The sequence below is a fragment of the Astatotilapia calliptera genome, chromosome 23 (assembly GCF_900246225.1).
Source record: "Astatotilapia calliptera chromosome 23, fAstCal1.2, whole genome shotgun sequence".
Lineage (NCBI taxonomy): Eukaryota > Metazoa > Chordata > Actinopteri > Cichliformes > Cichlidae > Astatotilapia > Astatotilapia calliptera.
Window position 1 is genome coordinate 11,836,426 of NC_039323.1, and position 21,754 is coordinate 11,858,179.

At 41.2% G+C, this 21,754-nt stretch overlaps 1 protein-coding gene across 11 annotated transcripts in view; it reads left to right on the plus strand.

Moving 5' to 3' along the window:
- celf5a (cugbp, Elav-like family member 5a) overlaps window positions 1–21,754 on the plus strand; it is a 187,360-nt gene that overhangs the window by 109,116 nt on the left and 56,490 nt on the right. The gene's annotated exons all lie outside the window — the stretch shown is intronic.

Here is a 21,754-nt window from a genome sequence, read left to right on the forward strand (position 1 = left end):
TTTCAACAAAACGTAACCAAATTATGTGAGAGTAGATTTAAAAGACTGGGTGACATCAAACAGGAAGTTTGATGTAATCTTGACTTGACTACATGTCACTAGGTTTGCAGCAATTTGTAATTTTTTGTTGTTTTTTACTGATAATAATTCAAATACTGGATTTATGGATTAATCTCTCATGCGTATGCTTTTTTTGATTAAAGAATGTTTCACTGATGTGGTGAGCTCTGCCCATCTCTCTTTCCCTGTTTCCTGTTGTGAACACATTATTATTACACTGTAATTTAGATAGTTATTAGAATCAGTACTGGAACCGTAGCCATTGCAAAGATCCTGTTAAAACCCACACTGCTTGATCTTGTGCATTTGAATCACAAGACTAAATAGTATAGACAGGAAAAATGGAGCAGAAGCTTGTTCAGCTTGCCAAACAATCAATAAATGTGCAGGGATCATGCCAAGATCCTCATTATTTGGCCTTAATTCTGTCCTCTTTGATCTCTCCCATATTTGGAGGCTTTTATGTACTCACTGTCTCTCTGCATATATGTTAATGGGATGCAGAGGCATCCTTCAAGTCAGTGGCAGAAACAACAAAACCTCACTGTTATTATTTGGTGTGCATCTCATCTCGTGTCACCACGTAACAAAGCAAGTTCCTTTTTGTTATTTAAAGGAGGGATGCTGTTCAGTATTTGTCATCCTGGTGCAAAGAGAGAGGTTTGGATGGTTAAAACAGAGGCAGAGAAAATGCAAAAATGATGCCAAATGTGTGCAGCTGCTGTGCAGCACTTCTGAGGCTTTACCTAAAAACCCCTGCCTGTTTTGGGTGAATTAGGATTGCTGGCCACTTGGCTGCCTGTCACATGCACAATCTTCAAAGGACAGCATAACCCCTTGAGATGAATGGAGGAAAGGCCAATAAAGATCACTGTCAGTCCCCCATGCTTTCATTCGTTCGTTCTTTCTTTCTGTCTTTCTTTCATTCTTTCTTTCTTTCTATGCCATCCTCCCTCTTTCTCTAAAACATTTACAGGAGTGGTGAGACAAGCACAAGGGTCTTGTGCTGTCAAGATTGATGTCCCCTATAGCTCCATTGATTTTGCCATTGTGGTGCTGTGTGTCCACATTAACAATGACACTCAGCTGTCTCTTTACTTGGTTGTGAGTAGCTGGGTTTAGAGCTCCCAGGGCACTTTGGTCAGTATGGGGTCTTCTTAGTGGCTGGCCGTGGGGACCCCGCTGAGGAACAAATGAGTGCTGGAACAGACCTGAGAGTCGCACATCATCTTAAATGAACAGGTCAGAGTGCCACCACAGGGGCAATCAAACACAAGCGTGACTTTAACAGGTTAAGACAGAAGTGAAAGCAGGGAGACGTAGTTTGTGGGGAGGGGAACGATCTGACTGTCATTTTAAAATCTGCTCTTCTTCTTCTAGTCTGCTGTCCTGAATTCTTTCCTTTGTAATTATTGGCAAAGATCATTTATGTTAGCTAATAGCCTGTGTTGTGCCCTACTTTCACAAGCTTTAGCATCTTATTCGCTGTAATTCTGATTTTCTCAGTAATCATTGCTAAATTTAACTACCTTCAATATTATTATTATTTGTTTTTTGTGCTTATCTGCCTGCCTTCACCGTCCAGATCAGTAACTTCTAGAGTATAAATCAACCCAGTGTACTGCAGAGCGGATGCAAAAATATTAATTAGGCTCTTAGTGCAGTGGAGGGAGGGACACGAGGGACAGACTCAGCGTGGCCTGCTCTCTCAGGGGCCACGCTGCTAGTCCGATAGGGGGCATATATTCCTCAGTGCACACAGTCACACTAAAACACACAGTCATCCTAATTAGTCCCTTAATCTCATTATGAGGAGGACAGTTCAGATCACCTGCACTAGGTTTCCATCCATGAGGGAAAGACCTGTTACTGTGGTTTTATGCCTGCTGGACCTCCGCTTCAGTGGGAGCAACTCTCTGCTGTTATTAAGCCCAGACAGGCCCAGGCGAGCACAGCGCACTATCCCTGATTATTATTGCAGTAAAAACTGAAATGACCTCACACAGGAATAAGGTAGAACATATTCTCCTAATTCCACTCAATATTTGATGACTCTTGGATACCTGAGCAAAACTGAGCATTGCCTTTTTTACCTTTTTATGGAGCGTTCACTTTTGTTTGATATTTACAGCAAATTTATGAGAATTGGAGAAGACTCGGCCAATAGGTAGCTTGACAGAATCCATATCAGGAAACTGCACTGCACTATAGAACTAAAGGAAATATATATGGTAGAGTAAATCCATCCAAACACTGTCAGCCCCTGCTGCCGCCTAACAAAGACACACTGTGAAATGAATATTAATGGCCAATCACCTACCTAATCTAGCAGAACAGCAGCCGTTACACATTGAGCCACCAGCGCTGTGAACGTCTCCGTCACCGATGACGCAGATCGTTCTGGGATGTTTCTGTTGGGGAGACGTTTAAAGAGGCACAGCAAGGAGGCAGCAGGGACCTGTCTCTCTCATTTTCTCCTCGCAGGTCTCTGATATGAAATAGATTGATTTTCCATCACACATGGCACTGATGACTGGCACTGTCTGCTGCTGATATTTCATTTTTGAAAGGCTGTTCAGTCCCTCCTTAGAGAGTTTGGCGTTCTTAGGCAAGATAAATCAGCTTTAACCACTTTGATTTCATCCTAAACCTTTTACCAGCAGCTCGTCTTTTAGCGTTCCATCATTACCGCCTGCCCCTTAGTGTTTCCTTCCTTTGTAGACTGTCATTTCATTTGATTTTGTCTTTTGTATCAGGCTTTTTTTAAAGATCCATTCTGCTCACGGGCTAAATGATATTTCTGTGCAAGTGCTGCATTTTTGTATTCCTCTGTGGCTCTTTGTATTTTCCAGCTTAACCTACTGTTAAAGTTTTAAGCTCAAATATTGTCCAGAAAGCAGAAAGAGGAGCAGGCGAGCTGTCAGCTGGGGCTCTGTTGGTGTTGCAGCAGGCCTGCCTGGCACAGCTAGAGCTACAGCCCACTGAGGAGGCCTGGATTAGAAACAGGCTCTGGCATTTTCAAGGCAGGCCTGCCGCCCACACGCACACCCACACAGAGAGGACAAACAGGCGAATTCATACATACCCATGCAGCTCTAACGCACATACACACTTTCTCTCTCACGCGAGCACGCACTCAGTGGGAAGTCGGATTTGGATGATAATAGGAACACATACGCACACAAAGAGACATGCCCACTATAGGTTACATATTTACACGTAGACTCATACGGTGCGCACATATGCTGAGTGGCACGGGTCTGTTTTCCTTTCATGAGCTGTGTTTTATATTGTGGGCCCAGCAGCAGCATTGCATTTCGTTTTTATGTTTACTCAAACTGAAGGACAATGAAAAGGTTTGCTGCAGGTCACTGAGATGTGACGGAACAAGAAGAGAGAGGAGGATAGAACCAGAACAAGAGGAAATAAGTAAAATGGAAAGTGAAGATAAGGGAGTGCGGAGAAAGATTAGAAATCTAGATTGAGACTGCAGGGTACATGCAACGTTGCTGTTCTGTGCTCAGGTTTTTTTTATGTGGTATAAAAGACAACACAGTGGTCTGTGCTCTTCTTCTTCTCCCTTTTTACTTGAGAGACAAGTTCTCTGTGTCAGAGGAGCTTAGTAATGAACCAACAGGAAGGCCTCTAAGCTCTACTGATCCCCTTTAGAAAAGCGAGGAGGAATGAAGGAGAAAGAGGTAGTTAGAGCAAGAGCAATCGGTTGGAAAAAAAAAAAAAAGAAACAGCAAAAATAGAGAGGTGGACAATAGGAATTTGTTCTGAGATATAGAAAGTGGGAGAGACACACAAACACATACGCACGCACACAGACCGAGTGCAAAATAGAGAAAAGTATGGCTAAACCAGTGAGATGGAGGGAGGAACGATAGGGGCAAAGCAAAAAAGCTGAACAGTATATCTTCTCCCTTTGGAGAGACGAAAACTATAGATTACTGGTCACAATGTGCTTGGCTGGGCATAAATGGAGAGATCTTGAAATACTAGGGAGTATGTTCAGAGGTTGTGGGGATCAGGGTGAGCTAATCCAATAGTAAAGCCAGCTCTGGGTCACACATTCAGAGCTCAAACTCCTTGTCCAAATCCCCTCTGGTGCTCTTACACAAACAATACTGATACACAGGCCTTTGCTCACCAAGAGTTCAGTCAGCTAACTCCACCGAGTCTGCCTGGGATGCTCAGGTCACTCTGCCCGTAAGCTCTTACATTTACCCTCACATCAGCACGAACTGGGCTGTTTTGAAGGGGAGGGGTGGGGTGAATTGGGTTTACGAATGACAGACAAGGAGAGAGAAGGCAGGAGAGCAACAGAGAGAGAGAGAGATGATGAAATAATTTCTATAGGGATGTGCTTTGCTCCTGTGGGTCAGATTGTGCTGAGGCTGTAGGAGTTATGCAGAGTCAGTGGAAGGAGTAGCACAACAATTCACTAATACACTGGGTAGGTGGAGATCAATTAGCCTTATCTTACAAACTACTAATGATAATACCAATGCAAAACTTGCTGACAAGGCAAAGAACAACAAGAGCTCAGAGTGATGATGTAATGAATTTAGCCAGTTGAAAGATACAGTATTTCTGCAAACACACTAGCTTGTGCTCTTTTTTTTTTCCGAGGCAAACACACTATAGTGGCAGCTTCTGTGATACTCGGTCAGCATACGCAGAAGCAGCATCAGCTTACAGACAGTGGACAAAATACTAGGAAGACTTTTGCAGTATAACACATCGCAAACTTAAAAAAAAGAGAACGTGAACACTGAAACACCTTAGTAGTTTTTACTGCAGTGTTTTTTTGATTGTACAAGTGTTTCATGCTTCAGGTATTTCGTCTACACTTTGTACTTGCCCATAAATATTCATGCATACATAAATTCAGCTAAACACACATTCATCCTTGCGCTCCTTAAAAAAAATAAATAAATAAAAAAATCCCCTCCTTTTCGTCCTTTGCTCGTTGCATTGGTCTTGTAGCGTGGGCGGATCAGCAAAGGTTACTGTTGAACACAGAAAGGAAAGGTCAGAAATCATGTTTAGTTTTCCTGGGGCCGGGAGGTAATTCCAGCCAGCAGATTGCGTTCAGACGAGCAGGCAGGCCGGTGGTGGAGATGCTCATGAAGAAGGAAGCGAGGCGGGGATGGGGACAAGGTTATCCAGTCAGCCACTGCCTCTCAGCCCCTTCGCTGTCACCCTTAATAACACCCTCTCCCTTATCACTGCAACAATCACCTTGAGAAACAAACTTGTCTTCTTTGAGAGAGGGATGAGGAGAGGGAAGAGACGGCCCTCGTATGCATCTGGTATGCCATTCTCATTACAGCAACTCCACCTCTTTGGGGACAGACAGACCCCAGGTCAATTTAGTACTCAATTCTCTACACTTTGTATTTCATTCTCCCTTTTTTCTCTCTCTTTGACGCCCCTCCTTCTTCTGTGTTCTTTTCCCTCAGTGCCCTTTGAAAACACTGGAACTCTAGATAATATACAACAGTTCAGGGTCAATATTTATTTAAAGTATAATACATACCATAATCATTTGTGTCACTGTCACTAAAAAAGAAAAAAATGATTATCTTTAGCAATACTTAACTTTAAATTATTCCGAAAAATTTCATCTGGACACAACATCATTTTGCACGATTTCTTGCAAGACTTATGCGCAAATTTGATTCGTTCTCATTGCAATATACTCTAAATGTGGACTTTGATAAATTAAGTCTTTGTGGAAGCTCATGCATGCTTACACACTAGCTTAACAAGGCTTGCAAGGCAAACACTTTCAGTGACACAAACTCAAATAAGAAAACTGACTTTTTTAGGGTTTGCCTCATTTAGACCTCATCATCTCACTTCCTTTCACCTAAGAACATTCTGCATTAACCTGTTTATCATTACATTACATTTTTAATAGGTATGACCAAACATATTCCCTATTAGGAGATCTCTATGAACACCTGACGTGAGATCTTCTGGTTGTATAGTGATAATAGCAATGCCAAGCCCGTACCTGCGGCTGATAAACTGATGTGTCGATTTGTGTGAGCATAAGTGTGTGCCTGCTCTCCGCGGACTTGCTGCTCTGTGATTGCAGTGGAGCTGGAGGAGGCCAGGCAAAGGCTCTGATTGGACGGCAGAGTCTTTGCAACCTTTGCCAAATCACTGCAATCACCCGTTTGCTTCTTCTCTCGGCTTTAATGACACCACTTCATAAGGAATCGGGCTCATCAAGTAACCCACACACACTCTCGCTCACACAGTCACCTACACGTACACATATACACAGTGAGGTCAGACTTGGCAGATCAGGCGGGGGCGCGGGAGGGAGAGGAACAGGGAGAGGAGGTCCACTAGCAGATGGGAGGAGATTAAAGCAGACCGGAGACGAATGCATGCAGGGAAATTTGTTCACATTTGCGCACGTAACACTAATACATCACGGATGCAGGTTTTGCTGTCCGGTTTGTTTTGAGTTAAATTGAGTTAGTTACGATGTGGACTGAAGTAAACAAGTCGGTACACAACCCAACAGCGGACGAGCGATTGCTTTTAGCAGCAGATTTTTGGGGTAGCGCTCTTAGATGTTTTGATATTTTTCTCCCCGACAGTGGAGTAAGATTTGCTCTCCTTTCTTTGCAGGCTGGCCTCTTCCCAGCCCTGAATTCGGTGCCCTAATTTTGTGAGACCTTTGCTCCCATGCACTCCATGTGGAAAGAAAATGTCCTGTTTGTTCACCGAGAGAGGAAAAAGCCTATTAGGAGCTTTGCGGTAAAGAAAAACCGACAGAAGGGAAACAACAATTGTGTATGAGCAACCGAAATTGGCCCATTTAAATCCACACAAACCGCAAGTGTACAAATAAATAGTTGGACACAAATCATATTTTACATTACATTTCTTAAGCGTCTAAATTAACCTGTTTACATTCATGAAGTGTTTACACATTTGCATTATTTTCAAATGTGCTTTGTATGTAGGACATATTTATTTTTTATTTTAGGTTATTATACATTGACAGTAACCTGTTCAAAAAAAAAATAGGAGTGACAAAGAAAATGGGAGCGCATAAGAGAAAAATGCCAAGGCAAAAAAAGAAAAAAAGTGATGACAAAGAAAGAGACAGGAAACAAGAAAACAAGAGCATCTTCTACCTCAGGATATGAACACAAATAAAATGCCTTTTCAGTCAGTATTAAAGAGAAGTCAAAATATATGCAGTCCTGTCACTCTAATTGTACATCAGTACAATTTCACTCTGAGAGCGTTAGACGAGCACTTTTGCGTGGGGAAATTGAATGTAACAATATGCCACTTCCAGATGAATAAAAATGTCAGCTCGTGTATTTTAATATTTGTTTTTAAATCTAAAATCAAAGTTTTACACATTATGCTTGATGTGTGAAAACAAGATTAGATTTTGGAGGATGTTTAGACTCTGCAAAGTATAAACCAGACACAGGTTCATAAAGTTAGCAAAACATGAAACAAAGTTACTGAGAAAACCAAATTAGATCTTCATTACAATACCTGTAACTCCGCTAGCTTTCCACGTCTGTCCCTCCAGTCGCTCGTTCCCTCTATCTCTTCATCTCAGTATTTTAACTCCATTAGCCTCTCGTAGCACCCTCTGTCTCTCTCACTGTCAGTCACTTCACTTAAATCACTGCGCCATGGTACCACTAGACTGGAAAGGACACTTGCTCCAACCAAATGATTCAGGCACGGATACGGGCGCAGTGGATTAAAGCGCGATTAGGTCAAAAAATACAGTTTTTAGTGGAATATTAAATTAGCATAAAATTCATTACTGTTTTGTTATGCCTATATTGTCTGTGACTTCAGCTCTGGGAGCTATTAAAGCAGCGACATCAGACAAGGACACAGGACATAAGGACAAGGAGGAATAGCATTGGATAACATGCTTGTGATGCACCATTAGTGAATGCCAACATTGGTTCAGTGGGCACCGTAAAGAGGCTTTTAAATTAGGCCCAGCCACATCTCACCTGCCTTTCCCGTTTCACCTGCTGAAACGACAAATAGTGAGCATGCACGCACTGTGACACACAGTCGTGTGATTACCCACCCGCCCACTCTCTATTCACCCTCTTCCCACCCATGTGCCAGTCAAACAAGTGCAGAGCTAATGGAGAGAGAAGCAGTGATTCTGGGGCTGTAAAACTGCTGCAGCTGAAAAGATGATTGGGGTAACCTTTGGTTTGATACGCCGAGGAAGAAGGTGTTTTAACATTATTCATAAGTATTCATGTGTGTATTCGACACCGCTGCCTTAAGTGTACACGTGGTTATGCTCAAACTGCCATGGCCTGACCGTGGCAGCTCATCATGTAAGATTTGTTTTTTTCTCCTTTATTTCTTCAAAATAAATAAATAAATGAGATAAAAACACACAAAAAACAAAACCCTTACTATATTTCTCTTCTCTCACTTGATCCCTTAGATCTTGCACTGATATTTGTACAAGGTTTATACTATCCCCCAAAGTGTGCTTTGTTTTCCTTTTCTTCCCTTTAGCCTTCTTCTTCCACACTCTTTTGACTTCTCCCCCTGGCCCCAGCTCAATGATGAGTCTATCAGGCGAACTGGCATTGTCAGGGATGACTGGCGAATGGGACTCCATATAAAAAAGTTCTTGAACATAGCCCCAGAGACTTTGGTTCATCCTGTGGCCAAATCCAAATCCAGGCCATCCTGATTGCCTTTTTGCAATAAACGTGAAGAACGTCCCTTTCTAAAGGCTGCACTAGTGAACGCTGTGAGCAGAGAGAGGAACAAGCTTTCATATGACTGCTCTACCTTTGGCTGCTAAAGCTCTGACCTGACACCAATTTTAGGGAATGTGAACTTCAAAGAACGCTTTGATGGTGGAGAGGGTTATTGGGCGAGATCTGACGGTCAAACTGTCTTTTCATTCTAGATTAGCTTCTGAGTTGGGCTAATGACAGAAGCAAAGCAGTGTTGTGATAAGGAAGAGATCCCATCTGGAAATGATGTTACCGGTTGTCGAATGACAACAGCTGATAGAGGTCCACAGATCTGTTTCCTTCTCCTTTTTTGTTCATGACTATATTGCAAACTCTATCCTCCTGTGCTCCGCATCCCCTGCAGCAATAAACTTGTCAGAAAAACAAAACAAAAATATGACAAAAACTTGCTTGAAATACAAATAAATCCATTCGTCACCTATTGATTTTCTTACCATTAGGGAGAGGAATGGCTCGACTGTTGTTGATGTGGAAGATATTGTGGGTCAATACTGTAGTGCTCTTAAAAGCCATGGGAGATTTTCAGGAAATTCAGCAGGGGCTAAGAAAGGAGGCCAGCCTCCAACTCTGATATTAAGAAAATGTCTGGACTAGTTCAGCGACATCTGTCTGGCATTAATGTTATCAGGGAATCGGGAAGCAGTGCAGGCACAATGTGCTTTAGGGAAAGGTACGGCTCTGGACAGCTGCCTGCATGGACTGCTGGCACACATCAGCCTAATATGCTGGATTGGAAACATGGATTGATTCCTGAATGTTAAAGTGAAACCTTGAAGCACTACTTTGACTGTTGGAGCGAGAGATGTTTTGCAAGGCTATTTGGCATCCTAATCTGAAAGGGTCTCTTAATATATGACAGCTCTGTTTAGCAAGACCAGCCTGACAGCGAGGGGAGCAGGGGATGGCATGGTGAACATGTTAAATCCAGGTATGAGACAGGAAGATGGCATCTTTTGGTTCCATGGTGGGTGTAGTTATGGCTAATACAGTAATTATATCAACAGCTGCCTCCTTTCTCAGGTCAAGAAGGAGTGGAGGTTGAGGTGCTCAGGGATGCCAAAGTCCCAGTCTCACTGACTGTCAGCCCCTTCGGCCTTACTCCTTTCTACAACCCACCTTCCTCCATCCCTCCTGCCTTGTGTTATTTTAGGAATCTATTCTTGGCCTGCCAGCGTGTACAATCTGAATTATTTATATGGAGAAATGGGATCCCTGCATGACAGTGTAAACAGGATTTTATTTGTGCCATCTAATTAAAATATAAACAAAGTGAGCCTGCCTTTAAATAAAAATCAAAAAAACAATATTTGCCATAGTGTTTATACCTAATAAAACATATATTGTTCGTAGCATGATTTACTCGTTAAAGTGGCCACTTTTGCAGTATTTTAATACGATTCATTCATATATTCATACATGGTTATATTTACTGTGAGGAAATTGCATGCAAACTCTCCTGTTAATAGGCAAATACAGCAACAGACATGCTTGCACACGACAGAAAAAGTGCGAAACCCAGCTGGGAAATGCTTGTTGTTCAATCCTTTGTGGCTTTTTAAGTTTGTGAAGCGTGCTACGTGTCACATGTGTTGGGTCTACGCATTTCTGTTTTTGGCTGTGCGTCTTTGTTGCTTGACTCGTGCACATTTGCAGCACATGTTTTCAAACTGATGAAGATGTTTCCTTAATATGCTTTTTTTTTTTTTTTCTCATGTTGCCTTAAGTGGCGGTGGGTTGAGCTCTCTTCACCGCCGTGCAAATTGCCCTTTTCCATTCTTATCACACGAGCCCACAAACAGAACATGAAAAGCTGAAAGCAGTCAACAGAAAGCTCAGTATGAAACGAATGTGACCTACAACTGCAGAGAAGTAATGTACAGCGGCAGAGACACAGAAAACAAAGGCTTCTGTCAGAATCCTCTGCTATCTCGCTAGCATGCCTGCAAAATATGTTTCCCCGCTTCTGTGTGGATGTCAAGCTGCTCTGCCTTCTATCTGGATGATATTAATGAAAGGTGAAACAGGGAATAATCAGAGATCACAATATTTTTTACCCTTGATACAGATGCCTATTCTTACGCTGCTGGCAGGAGAGATCTCCTCAACGTTCAGCTCAGCTCTGATCTGACATTAGGATTCAATGCAACATTTCTCTCTTCGGCTCACTCGTCTTGCTTTTTCTGCCGTTCCCTCTTCTCCTTACACTCCCTCCACCTACCTCTGTCCACTCAGCCTGACTGCAGCTAAAGGGTAAAAAAGGCTCAGGGGAAGTGCACTTCCTCCACCGCGAGGTCCCGGGCCGACCATGTGACACGGACCTCCCGGCATCTAGCTTTTGCTGTTCTTCTCCTCTTCATGCTTTTTTTTCTCTAGACAACGTGTCTCTTTATCTTTATCCACCTTAGTGACCTCATCCAGAGAGACTGATAAAATTAACCTCTGATGAGCAAATAGCTTCTCCATCAAACAAGGGTCAGTTCAAAAGCTCAGCCTTGTTGTAGAATAACACAGTTGACAAAGCAAAGTATAAATAGGGTGTTTTTCTATACATAAAAATCACCGGAGGACATTTGTAGTCGCGCAGTGAAAGATGTATGAAGACTCAACAATAAAGAATCACAGATAAATACCAGTGATTCATCCCTGTTTGTTCTGAATTTATGTATATGGACTGACTTTTTAAGGACAGCTAAAGAAGGCAAAAAATTAAGCTACTGAAATATCTTCATATAACCTAAAATCAAACGTAAAAATAAAATGTGAAGATGTAGAATTGATTCAGTAAATAGCAAATACTCAGAAATTTGTTTATATCCAATTGCGTATCAAAAAATTGTAAAGTTACCAGAAATATTCAGGCTTGTACTCTGTTCATGTTGGTTCGTGTTGGTTCTGTTGGTGCTCTCATACATGTGTTTGTCTGGCTTGTTTTATCCAAATAATTGTGAATGGATGGCTCAGCTGAACAGGTCAGGTTGCAGTGTGTAGACAGCAGAAGGTATTCCTTGGAATATGTCGGCCTTAGGGCTTGCACTCTATGTGTCATCCTGTTTGTGTGTGTGTGTCTAGCTGTGTGAGGCTCAGTGGCACCTTTCAGAGTGGGGTGAGACCATGTGGTCTGCACTGACTGCTTTGGAGGGAGACAGGAGGGCCCAGCTGGTTCAGGCAGAAGAGCTCTCTGACTAGCCAAGGCAGCCTTACAGCCTGCCAACCAACCTGACACACATGCACGCACGCACACTCGCAAACACAAACAACATCATGCTGTGGTTAGACAAAGATTTTCCACGGCACAAAAATTGCTGGGAATTGCACACTACTCTCCATGCAATTAAAAAGATTTCTTTTTTTTGCCAGTGTGGTTTGGCTAGGAGCTGTGCAAAGTGCAGCTTGTCAGTGTGTCTCAGCTGAGCTTGTGCATGGATATAAACACAGGAGTGAAGAACACGTTCAGGCCTCCTGGTTACACGAGGACAGCGATGCTCACTGGAATTCCGTCATTTCAGCTGACTTGCAGGCAGGATCTTGGTGAAAATAGCCACCTATTACAAATATCCTTGAATGCAACGTGCAGAAAAGAGGGGGGGAAAAAATCTTTATTTGTTGGCAGTCAAGTGCTTGTCCTGCAAATTATACATGACCACAGGTCCTATTGATTCTCTCTTGTTTTTCTCAGTCTGATAACACATTGTTAGGAAAGTTGTTACAGCGGACTCTCCCAAATTGTTTTATAAACACAGAGGGAAAAGGAACAGTCTAGAAGCTGCCACGTGTAATAAAATTAATTTCTCGCCAGTGTAATTCCATATATCTCTTCAGCGTGATTGGTTGTTTTTAACAATTTTACAGAAAAGCACAGGTATTTCTTTGTGATTAAACAATCCAAACCTAATTAAAAGTAACTCCAGCTAAACAATTCCCAATTTAAAGTCTACCGACAGCTGCTAGAAGACATTTACAATAACAGTAGCATTGATTGCTACTTCAACAGCTTTGACAGAGAACAATGGTTGGAGAAACAATACTTATTTGGAATTTATTCATCCCGTGTTGTAGCAGCTCTATTTATTCTGACCCCCATCCCGCCATACGGTCCACTGGCTCTCTAGTGAAATCTGAAGTGTATCTCTAAATGGTGTGCAAGTGCTGCAAGACTTGCACAAATTAGCTGTGTTAAAGTATATGTATGCCTTCAATGGAGGAAAGGCTCACTGGAGGCACTGTGCTGCTTATCTGAACAGTAGGAACGTGGACAGAATGATTAGGTGGTCTAACCATAGGCGTCCACCCCCTCTGGCCTGGCCATTTTCACTACTTTTCTGTAAAGCAGTTTCTTTTTCTCTGCAAATAGTCTAAAGGGTAAGCTCAACCAGGGGCCATGTGTGAGTGGATGGCAAACTGAAACAAGAGATCTAAAAAGAATTTGTCATTTTAAACAAAGTGGTTTGGAGAGACTCATACTAAACTTATTTTCTGTTCAGTTTTACCTGTCAGAAAGGGCAGGAAAAAAATGACCCAAAGAGGGAGTGCTACTGCCTCTTAGGTAACACCTACCTGTAAAACCTGCAAACCTGCAAGGGGGCCAAACAGCGTGTGGTCCCCGGTTTCTCCATTAGAGAGCTAGCTTGGCATTCGGAGGGAGTAATTGGCTGGATAGGGTTTCAGCAGGCTTAGCCACCCTGCTGGCACAACAAGCCTGTCTGTCCCCATCCCTGAGTTGCTGCTCTGCTTGGCAGGAGTGTAGCCCGCTCAACTACTGCCATGTTTCCTTCAAAGCCTGTGGAGAAGCTGGGGATGGCAGCAGCTGTTTTCCCAGGGGAGCCAGAGGAATTCAGGGCCTCTGGTCATTAGTAGGAACCAGCGTGCTGGGGTAAACCTAAGGGTAAACCTTTATACAGCTGGGAGACCAAACCTCATCCCTTCATTTCTCCATCTCTTCATTCATCCATTCTTGTCCATGGAGGATTATGCATTCTTGATTTCCTCACACGAAAAGTAGGATAGGCGAGTGTGGAAGTACTAACCCATATGGAAAAGAATAAGGAAAACCGGTTTTGGTTGTTTTGTATTATACTCACATGTGTCTCCTATGACACAATTAAAAGAACTGAGTGGAAATTTAGTCAAAATATTGCACGAGAGAAAGTCAAAGTGCTGCAAGACATAGTAGTGGCAAAACTTCTATTACAACAGAAATATTTACTAGCCTTTTGGAGGCAACTGGAAACAGTTTAGCTGGTGCTCTGTGAGAAGCAGGTTTATAGTAATAAATACAGAAGGAAATAAAATGTGCAAGAGGACAATGTTTTTCTAGGAAGGCTTAAGAATGTCTGAAAATCTGTTTGTTCAGATAGATATTGTGGTCCAATTGTTTAGTACCGTTCTTCAAAATTTGTGACTACAAAAATGTCCACATTGTGAAAGCAACTATGAAACCAAGGACAGTTTTATTCTGTTGCCAATGCCTTGGTTAGATTTAACAAATGGTGACAAAAATCTGCTTCCAAGCCTAATCACAGTGTGGGTCTTCGTGATTTTTTTTGTGCATACGATTGGTTAGAATTTCTTTTCAAAGCAACCAAAGTTGTGTGTAAAATAACAAAATTGGTAGAAATATAGATACATTGATACCCAGCTGAGTGTGCTTGAGAAAATGTAAGTAGTGCGCACGATTTGTGGTTATCTTGTGTATATGAGTGTGCACAATTCTGAGCACGTTGCGAGTCACTGACATTTGGTGTGTACAGGGACATAAGTCTCTGAGGAGTGTGAGTATGATACAATATCTGAACATCTGGAGGGGCCTAAGCACCACATAGGTCTGGACTGCTGTCAGAACTCACCATAATATGTTGTCCCCGTTTTCACAGTACAAACATTGCACATATGGACGAAGTGAAAAGCAGCCTACTCAAATTTTAATAAATGTATTATAGCTGAAATAAATTTCAAGTATTTATTTGTGTAAACAAACTCTTCACTCATGCAGATGAAGTTTAGATGATAAAAAAGCTTTGAGATCAGAGAACAGGGCCTAGTTTCAATATGGCACCTAAGCAAATGCAATGCCTGTTTTCTTCTGTTGCTATGCATGCATCCAAAGCCTCGTCTGTGACTGGCAGTGATGGAAATAACGGCGTTACTTTTTTCGGTAATGAGTAATCTAAGTAATTACTTTTTCTATCGTTACAACACCGTTACCGTTACTAAAAAGAAAATGCGGTGCGGTCGCGTTACTATTTTTCAACAAATAGACGGTTGAAGCTGTCTTCAGCTTACCGCATCTTATATCAGCTGCATGGAAGTAGCTGTAAGTAATCTGGGCGCTACAGCTTTAAGCTGCTACGCGCTCCCGCGGACGGCAATCACTTTCTGCCCGATGATCACTTTTTGGCACAACACCTGGAGCTAAGGGGGCAAAACAATCGCATGAGTGCTGCTGTTTGACTGAGGAAGAATAAAGTAGTCGTGGTAAGCCAATCACATGACCACTTCAAGATGACAAAGCAACAAGGTGATATATACCAGTTTTTAAATTGTGCTGATAGGCCACGTAAAACCAGAGTCATGATAAACGATATATACGCGGCGTTTTTTCCTCAATAGTTTCGTCACGTTTACTGTCTAAGGACAGCGCAGCAAGCACTCTCTGCTTATGACAAAAAATAAAAAAATGTAAATAAAAAAAAACCCTGCCCTTTCGTGTTGGTGGAAAAATGCACCATGTCGACCAATCAAAAACGATATGGCAACATTACATTTGGTTGTTTAGGAAGAGGGGGAAGTTTTAGGGGTGAGGGTGAGAGAGAGAGAAAGAAAGAGACAGCAGAAAAAGAGCGCACGAGTTTTGAGATGTGAGAGATTTGTGACGTTTAGCATGTTTGGAGTGTGTAGTTAATGTGTTGTCTTGTGTAGTTAGTGTGTAGTGTTGTGGATAGTTTTGTGTTGTGTGTCAGAACAATGAGGCGACTGCTGTCTCCAGGTAGAAACAGGAGTGATACACCTGCTGCTGTCAGACCTGCAGGTATCAGGCTGTGATGTTCTCCTTTATAGTGGGCAGAAATATTTGGAGTGGCACAAATAATTTGTGTGGCATCTTATTGAATCCAGAACACCTGATTATTCTGTAAATAGTTTGAAATGGTTATAAAAAAAAAAAGGGGGGGGTAAAAGGTAAATGGCTGCAAATAACTTTGTTTGCAAAACTTGTGCATATGATTTTAAAAGTGACAATTTATATTTGCATTTAAAATTACGAAATATAATTCAATAAACATGTTTGTGGTTATTACAGTAAAAAATATAACTTTTTCTACTCGAATTTTATGTTTTTTTGTCTGATTTTAGATCAGTTGTGTTAATACAATATGTCAAAATGAAAACATAACTGTAAATTCAGACACGTGAGGTTGTGCTGAAAAGAATGATACCAAACAAGGCAAAGTAAATCGTTTTTAAAGGTGAAATGTAGACGGAAAGTCAAAAGTAGTTAAAAATGGCCAATTATACCCTGGACCCCAGAGGGTCAAACTATTGTTTGACCCTCTGGGGTCCGCAATAGTTACTTTTCAAGTAATTAATTACTTTTAGAATCTTTTAACTCAGTTACTAACTCAGTTACTTTTTTGAAGAAGTAACTAGTAACTATAATTAATTACTTTTTCAAAGTAACTTGCCCAAAACTGGTGATTGGCCAATAGAACCCAGACTACAAGTGGACCTTATAGTACTTAAAATTTTGTGTCTTTCCTGCAGATTTTGCGTGTTCGTATGTAGATACTTGTTTAAAGAGCATACAGAGAACAGTTAGGCCAATGAGCAGTGTTTTAGCTTGAAAAACTCACAAATTGTGAAAAGGACATATAATCAAAATGTATTTAAAACTGTAGCGAGGAGAAGAAATTGGTATAAAGATGAAAAAAATCTCTGTTATAAAGATGCCGAATCAATGATTATACAAATTTCTTAAAACGAGCCGTTATTGAGCATCATTTAAGGCCCCGGGGCAACTTTTTCTCTGCAGACAGCAGTGACTGAGGTCGGCTTGACTTCATGTCAGATAAAGTACTGACAAATGATGAGTGGAGCAAACAAGCAGATGGATAGTGGATAAGTGGATTGTGCTGCAGGAATGGTTTTAGAAGTCTATGTGGGCGTTTTGATATTTTTTCCAGTGTGAGTCATTATGGCGGATGATTGTACATCACTGAACGACTCCAAAAGTATCGTAATGTTCAAACATCATCCCATCATAAAGTTCCTCAAACACGAATGCGCTGCTAAATCGGTTCAAAAGAGTAATATTAATTTCAAAAATCTTTTTATCTTAATCACTAAATTACATTAAAGCTACAGAACGTGCTGTGGGAAATCGTTTAGTGTGTTGTTGTTTATTCATTTTTCACACGTTCTTTTGTCTTCGACGGAAACAAAATGAGTGAATTCTACTAAAAGTGATATATGAAAATAAATCCTGTTCTATAAGTCTGATATTTGATGTATGTATCCTATTAGGCGGGGGGAAAGTGTAATATTTCTGTTGCATTTACAGCGCTATATATTATGTGATAAAGTGCTAAATGCAACTCTGCACACATGCCCGAGAGAGCATTTACTTCTTTCTCTCTCCCTGCATTTTCCTCTGTTGGCTTTGCATGCATTGTTAAATGGGACTGATGGAAGCACCCTGGCCATTACTCACTGCATTGCCTGGCTAATTTCTGTGCTCTTACAAGTACAAAGATGTCAAGCAGGAGCAGCAGGCTTACCTTGGCTTCCCCTGAGACCATTAATCCTTTGGCTGGTGTCGTCCCTGCCTGCACCAGCTCACCTGGTTCAGAGCGCTGCCAGCAAACTGCTGTTCCCAGCCCTTTTTGCTTACTATCTATTTATTTTGGTTCCGAGTCAGTTCCCATCACCAACAAAATCTGATTGCAGTCGAAGAGTAAAATAATTCTTTAGGTATGCTTGCTTCTTATGGGTAGAATTTTGTTTTTTTTGTTTTTTTTAAGTCTGCGCAAACTCACAGTGCCTTGAAGCTCTCTGCTTTAACCTCATTACTTCATATACATTGTTTTCTTTTCAAAGAGATATCCAACCTTATAACAGAATACAGTTATTGTTTTTTTGTGTTTTTCTGTGTTCGTAATTTCGTTCGGCAACACATCTGCGATGCACTGACTGATAAAGGAATCTGAATCTGATCTGGGACAGACCAGACTGTTTCAAGCAATGAGAGAGAATGTCTCCCACAGGCACATTCAAAGAACTGAAACAAAAGAAATAGATTGTGAGATCAGGCAGCAGGGGAGGGTCACTCAGTGGATATTGACATTTTACTGGATGCCCACATGTGGGAGGCTATTTGGTAGGTTTGCAACCGCTGAAATGATCTTTGATCTTTGAGTACTGTGGTGAGCTTTTAAAATGTTCAACATACACTTCCACAGAGGTTTATTTTTAACATGAATATAGAAAAATAAAATATATGTTGTTTGTCAGACATATTGGAAATGTTTCGATATATTTTCTTTCTGTAAAAATGTGAATAACATTCCTCTGAACTTCTGCATCTTTTAGGAGGCAGGAGGATTATTGTATGTATTTAGATGATTCATCAAGGATACAGTACTTGTACATGCATTTATTCATTAAAGATAATAGCAGATAACACCCAATCGGTAGCAGGATTTATTGCTGTTTGCTACTACTCTTTGTTTCTTACGCTTTATCATCAGAGAAAGCCGTTTTTTTTGAAGAATGTGATTGTTGTAGGTTTTGGCTTCTGCTTAAAAAAATCAGCATTAGTGTTGACACATTGGGCATTGTCTAATTTTCCTGCCTGTCCTATTTTTTGGGATTGATCTTGCTTTGGCTTCTAAAACGGAACTTGTAAAGACTTTTGACAAATTAAAGGAAAAACTGGGGAAACGTAACCTTCCCCTACAGCCAGGAGATTTAGGTCAGCATTTTGTTTGGATGGTTTAGGCCAGGGGTCTGCAACCTTTAACACCCAAAGAGCCACTTGGACCCGGTTTCCACGCAAAAGAAAACACTGGGAGCCACAAATACTTTTTGACATCTAAAATGAAGATGACACTGTATATATTGTTTTTTTTTACCTTTATGTTTTGTGTGAACAACTAAAGTAAGTAAGTAAAGTTTATTTATCAAGCGCTTTTCACAGACAGGCAGTCACAAAGTGCTGTACACAAATATTAAAATAAACAATACAATCCATAGACATTATACACAATGTAAAAGATCAAATGTAAATAATGTAAATAATATAAAATACGTAGATCAACAAAAGGCTTGTTTGAACAGAAAAGTTTTTAGCTGCTTTTTAAAAGAATCCACAGAACAACTAAGTTGTGTTGCTTATGAAATCCATGAAGTGCTACAGAGAAAATTACATTTTATTTATGTAATTAACACGATTTGAACTCTTAAAGAAATATAACAAAAGGAAAGACACCCAGCTGAACTAAAATGATCCATGTAGCAAACAAAAACTGTTGTGAGCCGCCACCCTTATATCGCCTTTGGGCTTTTGGAGCCTTGAGCTGACTTTTAAAAAATAATTGGGAAAAAAAGCACTCTGCTGCTGAAAAAAGAAAAATAGATATTTGCAAAATTCTGCCTAAATATGTATTTTACCTGGTTAATGTGTGTGGCGGGGCGTGGTCTAGGAGGACGTACCTGAGCGGCACCCACAGTCACGCCTCGCCGCCTTAAAGTCTGCGCTCTCTCTGCTGTTGTGTTGTCAGGCTGTGAGCTGAAAAGCTACAGCCGGCTGTATGCATACAACAACCAACTGTGAGGCGTGAGCGGTGTTTGTTTTTAACATAGTTCACGGTGGAGAACAGCTGCCGACATAATGTGGATCCGAAGATCCATAATTGGCCTACCTGGGGTCGAAAGTCTCGATAAATGCACGGCGTTTCGGCGGGTATACCGGCTTCCGCGAGTGTGACGCTTATTTTGAGCGATGAAAAAAATAATAAGAAATAATTTTATTTTTATATTTCAAAATTACAATAATCTTCCAATTTAGAACTACAAGTTAAAAAAGAACTAAACACAAATAAAATACACTTCAGCTAAATACTTAATACTTAATACCTAATTTAATTTCCCAAACCACCCGGATCCGCAAAATAAAGACTAAAGAGCCGCAGGTTGCCGACCCCTTTTTTTAGGCCCACTTATCACTGCATATTAATACAAAGTGTTTCTGGGTGGTCACCTATTTCTTTTTATGAATCATATCTATCCTGATGATTTCATTCTATGACACAGTGCCTTATCCATGGAGTATGAAAGTTCACAAGATGCGTAAATGAGGATGAAAGTATGTGGACCAAACGCTCTGACCTTTGCAGTCCCCAGATGCCAACCCAGTTGAACACCTATGGGACCTTTTGACTGATGTGTTAGGCAGTGCCATCGAAACATCAAATGAAGGAATAACTTTTTGGAAGAACATTTTTTTTTACTGCTAGATATATTGAAGCTGTCCTGATGGCACATTTCAGCCCAAAAAACTTTACTTCATTATCTGATTTGTTTGTTTATGTCAGGAACTAGAAACAGAGAGCATATTTCTCCCATACTAGCTTCTCTTGATTGGCTCCCTATTAAATCCAGAAAAAAAAATTAAAACCTTTCTCCTCACATACAAGGTCTTGAATAATCAGGACCCATCTTGTCTTAAATACCTCATATTTCAATATGAGCACTACACTAATGGACTGCAGGCCTACAAGGGTATTTAGAAGTGGAATAGGAAGCAGAGCCTTCAGCTTTCAGGCCCCTCTTCTGTGGAATCATCTCCAGTGATGAAGCGTATAGCCTGGATCGGGTGACCCTGAATCCCCCCCACTGCAATAGGCCCAGGCTGCTGGCGGCTTCTCATGATGCATTGAGTGCTTCTTCTTCTTCACTCATCTCTTTTCGCTCAATATGTGATAATACACCACTCTACATTTAATCATTAGTTATTATTAATCTCTGGCTCTCTTCTATAGCTTGTCTTTTGTCCTGTCTCCCTCCCCTCACCCCCAATTGGTCACTGCACACGCCTCCCCCTCGCTGGTTCTGCCGGAGGTTTCTTCCTGTTTAAAAGGGGCTTTTTTTCTTCCCACTGTCGCCAAGTGCTTGCTCATAGGCAGTCATCTGACAGCAGGGTCTTTACCTTACAATATTAAATCCCTTGAGGTGACTATTGTTGCAATTTGGCACTATAATTAAAATTTAATTGAACTGAACTGAATATGTTACACCAGGGTTATTAGATTTGCAATTTGTTTGTCCAACGAACTTCGCAGGTATTTAATCTTTTTTAAAAGATCATAACATTAACAAGTGGTCATAATCGAAGTCTGTAAAGCTATATATCATTATAACCCTAAAGTGTAGGAGTGTAGAAGTTTAAGATTAACTCAGCGATGTACTGTAGTGTTCCCACTGTTCTCCTTCATTCCATTGCCTGCCGTTCATCGCTTTTTCTCCCATCTTTTCCGTTACTGTTTTGAGATGGAAGAACACGTCTTCATCCTGCAGTGAATCTCTGGAAGCAAGGATTGTGGTTGTTTTGGGGGTAAAAGGAGAACGAGGAAGCTGGATTGTAGATTACCTTTGCAATTTCAAGGGAGAATTCAGCTTCTAATGATCCTGGATGTTCCCGGGAAAGGTCAGCTGAAATTGCAACAAGCGTAATTAGTAGCTTATCAATAATGCATCCAAGGGTTCAGTGTATGCGCAGTCTTTGTCTGCCTTTGTGTGTCTAGTGTGCGTGCTCGTGTAGAAACACATAGGCGTGCCTGGGCAGAGATGTGGGTGTGTAAATGCACACACGAGACAGCAACTCTCATCGTCACCTCATCACCTAT